Genomic DNA, 7,053 nt, shown 5'->3' on the forward strand with positions numbered 1-7,053 from the left:
GATTTCAAAGTTTTGCCTTCTCATTATCACTACTGCTACTACTTGCGTAATACAATTATTGTTGTTAAACACCGTAACCCTTGGTGTTGCAGAATAATATTGAATAAAACGTTTTTTTGATTCTACTGGTGAAAAGCTGTTATAAATTAAATATATATATATATATATATATATATATATATAAGACTATTCATCCTCCACCACACAACTGTCAAGCAAGGTGAATGTGATAAAATAGTCTAGACCAGGGATGGGCAACTTTGATATCTGAACTCATCATGAGGGGCCGCAGTAGCTCGCTAGTCTTTGTACCCAAATCCATACCCACACGTGCAGTCAGAGCCGGCCATAGCCTTTTGGGGGCCCTAAGTGAGAGTGGCTGGCCCCCCAGTCGGTAATTCGACCATGATTACTACAAGTTTAGATAGCTGGCTCGACTAATTTACCAATCTAAAAAAATGTTATCTGAAATGAGCTAATTGAGTGACTGTGTAGTGACTGACATAACAAGAGAAAAACTGCTGATCCACAACCAAAAATTGCACCTTGTGTATTCTACTATTCTAACTCTAAAAAGTAATTCGAGACCCTGACAGAGTTCCTGAATTAAAAATAAATAATAATTATTACGTTTTAGGAAATTGATCCTCGTATAGCCGTGGGAAGTAGGTATGCTGAGGGTGCCCCCTGAAAAATCTGAAAGTAAAAATATTAATATAAAAAAAAATTCACAAAAGTTATATGTTTTAATGTCACATCCACAAGTATGGTAAAATGCCTTTCTTGCAAACTCAAAACCCAACAATGCAATAATCAATAACAATGTATTAGTATTTTTTTTTAAACACACAAGAAATAAGAATAAGAAATATGAAATAGACAATAAAATAAGTAAGTAAGCATATTATATACAGGGAATATTTTTAAAAGTCAGTTCCAATAACATATTTACAATGTGCAGGGATACTGGAGTGATGGAGGTATATATGTAAAAGGTTAAGGTGACTAGGAAACAGGATATAAGATAAACAGAGTAGCAGCAGCTTGTATGTGAGTGGGTGTGCAAGTGTGTGGAGTCTGTATAAATGTCTGTGCATAACCTAGTGGTTAGAGTGTTGGACGAGTAACCGAAAGGTTGTAAGTTCAAATCCCCAAGCTGACAAGGTACAAATTTGTTGTTCTGCCCCTGAACAGGCAGTTAACCCACTGTTCCTAGGACATCATTGAAAATAAGAATTTGTTCTTAACTGACTTGCCTAGTTAAATAAAGGTTAAAAAAATGTGTGAGGAAGTGAGTGTGTTAGTGTGTAGGGTCCTGTGAATGTGCATAGAGACAGTAAAGTCAATAAGGTTAACTCAGATAGTCTATGAAGCAAGTTTGTTAGCTATTTATCAATCATATTGCTTGGGGATAGAAGCTGTTCAAGAGCCTGTTGGAGTCAGACTTGATGCACTGGTACCACTTGCCGTGCTGCAGCAGAAAAAATAGTCTATGGCTTGGGTGGTTGGAGTCTAATAGAAGTCCACTGGGCCTTTCCTAGTTCTGGATACATGGGCCTACAAAAGGGGACTGCCAGTTGCCCATCCCTGGTCTAAACTCTGGTCTACATACAGCCAGTTCAATTTGAATATTTGATTTGGGTCATAGCAGCATTGTTTGCAGTGTGCAAATTATACTGTGACATTCGGGGGTCTCTATTTATTTCATGGGACCTCCTATGTGTGCACACACAAAAAAATGCATGGGCCTAATAGTAAAGACATGATATTTCACTGTCTGTTTTTTATTTAGCATGAACACAACCAGTCATGATGTTTTCATCTTATTGTCAAACAAATCACTTAAAAAAGTAGGCTACCTGTGCATGTTCATCCACTCAAGCATCGAAACAATGCACTGTGCACTCACGCTATTTGATGAATCTGTTACAAAACACCAAAAAGTGTAATGACATTCAGCGATTGTCTTTGGGTCTATGCTCTTGTAGCATGAATTAATACATTTTTTATAAAAAGAAAAGTTGGGACACCTGAAAAGGGTCTGAGATACAGGACTGTCCGGAGATGACAACCCGTACTGGGCATAGATGTCAATTTTATTGAATAGTTTGAGGTATGGCCTTGTCTCAGAGGAATGTGCCTCGGAGCCAGATGCTGATGATGGGTTGGTTGCCCTATGCAATAAAAAACAAATCTGTGAAAGTTTTAAGGACTTTGTTCAAAAACCTCCAAATAGCCTATAATTTACATTCTCAGAACGTTAATAAAACCTCCTACGAAAACTTAAAGGGAACCATAGTAAAACGCTCTCAGAGCCTCCTTGCAAACTAAAAATGTAAGTTCCCAGAACAGGCAAAATGTTAACTTCTGTTCTTTTTAAATAACATTCTTAGAATTTTCTTTGAACATTACTAATGTTTTCTTGTGGTTTTTATGGAACGTTTTCTTAATGTTCTAAGAACATGAGGAAACCTGCACAAAGCCTTATGCTGACGTACAGAAATTCCCACAGAAGATCGTTGTTTCTTTATGTTCTCCGAACGTTTTGAGAACATGTCTTTAACCAGTTAAATGTAACTAAATCAATCAGAAAAAGTTATGTAAGCCCCAAAAGTAATTATTTATCATGAGAAGGCCATAAAAATAACTAGAAGAAAGATTTAAATCTCACCTTTCTAGTTAAAATAGCTGTAAATTGCTGAGATGTAGTCACTTTTGAGGACACAAGCTCAAGTACACAGTACAAATATGATAAAAAATATTACATATTTTATGTGATGTATTTCCTATTCAACAAAACTGTATGAAGAAGGCTTAAAATAAAACTACTAACTATAAGATTCCACCTTCCTTGTAACTGTGAAATGCATATTTGTATGTTTAGTGTTAGAGAAAATGTGCATATTTTCTAAAGGTCTCTCTTGATCAAAACGTCTTCCCCCATCGCTGTGAATGTATCACAGAGCTCTAGCTTAGCTTCCTAAACTCGTTAGGAACTCGCCTTTCATTTCATATTAATCTTGTCTGTCATTGACACACAGAGAGTGTGTTTTGTTTAAAATCTCTAAATTATTTTAGATTAATAGCTATTAATCGATCTCTGAATGTGCTACCATGAATAAACCACTATGTCCTGCTGCGCTACGATGTAATGATTGCAGGCATTTGCTTTGTCAGTGGCTATGATGTGGGGTTCAGACAAAAGTTGATGGACAGTCGGAAGAGCGAATGAAATGTCAGAAGAGCGAATGAAATGGTAGGAGTTACATCCCAGCTTCAAGTGGTTTCAGATTTCACATCTACGTCACACAGGCTCAGAAAAAACACTACTGTGTCTGTGGGAACCAGGGCTATTTGCCACTCAATGCATTCCATTTCGATCTAAGGTGTCCACAGATTTATAAGCGAAAATGTCGGTCCGAACCGGTACCAGAACCATGCAGATCCCTAAACAAGGGACCCTACTTCTAAAAGGTTTTAGAATGGAATGGAATTATGTATTTCTTAATTCCATTATTTTACTTTTAGATTTGTGTGTATTGTTGGGAATTGTTAGACACTACTGCACTATTGGAGCTTGGAACACAAGCATTTCACTACACCCGTAATAACATCTGCGAAATATGTGTATGTGACCAATAAAATTTGATTTGATTGGATTTAAAATAGAAATATAAGGAAACCTGCAGAAAACGTTATACTGAAGTACTGAAATTCCCACAGAAGAACGTTGTTTCTTAATGTTCTCTGAGCGTTCTGGCGCAGTGGTCTAAAGGTGGTCTAAGGCACTACATCTCAGTGCAAGAGGCATCACTACAGTCCCTGGTTTAAATCCAGACTGTATCACATCTGGCCATGTTTGGGAGTCCCATGGGGAGGCGCACAATTGGCCCAGCGCCGTTTGGCTGGGGTAGGCCATCCTTGTAAATAAGAATTTGTTCTTAACTGACTTGCCTAATTAAATAAAACTAGTTAAATAAAAAAATATAATAATCATGCACCATTGCTAGAAGGTTGTAGGAAGGTTGTATGCAAAATAACCGTAGGACAACCATACTCTCACCAAGCTCTAAGAAACATATAGTATGTGCTAGCTGGGTTATGTTTCATTCGGGAAACCACCCTGGGCCTCCCATAATTAGCACTCTGATTGTTTGTCTTCCCAACATTGTTGCTGAAATCCCATGTTGAAACACTGTGTACTTCAAAAACTTGAGGTAGTGTAATGTGGGGTAACTGAGGGGCTGAGAATGCACCCAGTGTTGCGGAACAGCGGGGTGGAGATGTTGTTTCCTACCCTCCTCACCTTGGGGCGGCCTGTCAGTAAGTCCAGGACCCAGTTGCACAGGGTGGGGGTCGAGACCAGGATACTATGGGTCTCCACCCTTAATGACGAGTTTGGTGTTACACTATGGTGTAAGCTACTATCTTGTCTCATCGCTACAACTCCCGTACGGGCTCGGGAGAGACGAAGGTTGAAAGTCATGCGTCCTCCGATACACAACCCAACCAAGCCTCACTGCTTCTTAACAGAGCACCATCCAACCCGGAAGCCAGCCTCACCAATGTGTCGGAGGAAACACCGTGCACCTGGCAACCTTGGTTAGCGCGCACTGCACCCGGCCCGCCACAGGAGTCGCTGGTGCGCGATGAGACAAGGATTTCCCTACCAGCCAAACCCTCCCTAACCCGGACAACGCTACTTTGTCTCCTCGGTAAGAAAAGCACCACTTATTTTTAAAATTAGGAATCCAATGTGCCATTTGTTTATTTCTGTGTTTACGTGACTAATGCTACTACTTTTTGGAAAATGTGTTGTATTGTGCGTCACCCCCACGGACCTCCCGGGTGCGGCCGGTTACAACGCAGTACAGCGCCCTTAACCACTGCGCCACCCGGGAGGCCCACGGGACGATAGTCATTTAGCTCAGTTACCTTAGCTTTCTTGGAAACAGGAACAATGGTGGCCCTATTGAAGCATGTGGGAACAGCAGACTGGGATAGGGATTGATTGAATATGTCTGTAAACACACCAGCCAGCTGGTCTGCGCATCCTCCGATGCCATCTGGGCCAGCAGCCCTGCGAGGTTTAACACCTTTAAATGTTTTACTCATGTTGGCTGTTTTGGTAGCGGGCCGTGTCAGTAGCACTGTATTGTCCTCAAAGCGAGCAAAGAAGTTGTTTAATTTGTCTGGGAGTAAGACGTCGATGTCTTAATAGCGATGAGCCCGTCTACGGAGCCACACATGAACAATGTAAGGACAGACAGAAAAATTATGACTGATGCGTAACTGACACTGTTTTATCAGACACATTGATACTATGTTGTAGTGTCTTAAATACATTGACTCATGAACCTTAATAGTTGATTTACAGTGATAGTAAAAAATAAAATTGGGTGGAATCAAGCACTATTAAAGATTAATAGCGTCCACATGTGGCATTGAACTGAACAGTAGACACAATTAAAAAAAAAAAAGTCTATAAGGCCACTAATCCCATGGCTTTAATTTGAAACATTATGGGGTTAATGGCTAGGTCATGTCACCCGAGACAGAAGTCCAACTTCTTCCAGATAAGAGCAAATAATTATATAATTTTTATTACTGAGCAAATTCTGATTTCTGAACGGGCTCTATTCTATTTATGAGGTGATGTTTGGCAAACAGAATAGAGCACAGGAGAGGTGAGTAATATGGCGTAATAAACACACGTACATTTGTACCTAATTTCCCCTTTTCCTCCTCCCCCCTGCAATTCCCTCTATTTCCTGCCCTGCACCTCGACTGCTGCAGGATGTGTAGGTCTTTTCATACTCACAACCCTAGGCACAGTGTCTTCGCAAAACACACACACACACACACACACACACACACACACACACACACACACACACACACATAAATGGTCGGCAAAGGAGGATATCTTATTATTGTATAATGTGTGTGTGACACAGAGAGATAGAGATAGAGAGCAAGGACTCAGATGCAATATCCTTTATCAATATTTAAATAAAGTTAAATAAATGTTCAATAAAAATGTTTTAAACATTCCCATAGGCACTCATCAGTGTGACCACAAGCACCTCCACTGGTTCCTGTTAGTCTACTGGTTCATCCAGGGGTTGTATTTGGGACTTGATGGGTAGTAGAAGACACTTTACTTTTCCCTGATTGAATTAAATCCCCACGGTGTGCCATTCAATTGAACCTTTGGACACATCCTCCCACAGCTATGTAAACCTTGGCTGAGGATATGCCACAAAACAGTGAGTCACTTCCATGCTTCATCATTGTGTGATTCCCTGAAGTATGAGTGATATGGGGTTGAATGGGGAGGAAGATGAGAGATAGTTTCTCCTGTCCCACAACAAACAAAAGGTCTTCCTACAGCAGCGGGCAGAATTCTGATTACCTAGATCCAGGATTTCCTCAAAGTCCCCTTTCAAGAAGGATAATAGCGGACTGATCCAAATTAGCAAGAGGAACTGAGTGTTAGACCCCACAGGCAGTGCTCTCTAGGTCAAAGCATGTCATAGAGAGTGACTGACTTGCCTGACAGCATTCCCGAAAAGGGAGGAATTATAGCCAATTTCCTACAATCATAGTAATGTACAGGAATGACACCAACCTGACTGGCTGAGGGAGAGAGAAGATTTCTCATTAATGTAGCCTAATTATTTGTATTTTATTTATTTAACTAGGCAAGTCAGTTAAGAACAAATTGTTATTTACAATGACAGCCTGCCCTGGACGACGCTTTGGCCAATTGTGCGCCACTCAATCACGGCCGGATGTGATACAGCCTGGATTTGAACCAGGTCACTGTAGTGAACCAGATTACTGCCTCTGCAGTGAGATGCAGTACATTAGACCGCTGCGCCACTCGGGACCCCCTTATGCTACACACTTGTAACAAAAACCTTGTATCAAAAACATTTAGTTATTGATTGTTTGATTATGTGTGCACTTGATGTGGACTCGAGACCCCGTCATTCTCCCTCCCGTAAAACACTCCCTAATAAAATATCGCGTCACTTCCTTGCCAATCCC

Source organism: Oncorhynchus clarkii, chromosome 3 (genome assembly GCF_045791955.1).
Source record: "Oncorhynchus clarkii lewisi isolate Uvic-CL-2024 chromosome 3, UVic_Ocla_1.0, whole genome shotgun sequence".
NCBI classification, from domain to species: Eukaryota; Metazoa; Chordata; class Actinopteri; order Salmoniformes; family Salmonidae; genus Oncorhynchus; species Oncorhynchus clarkii.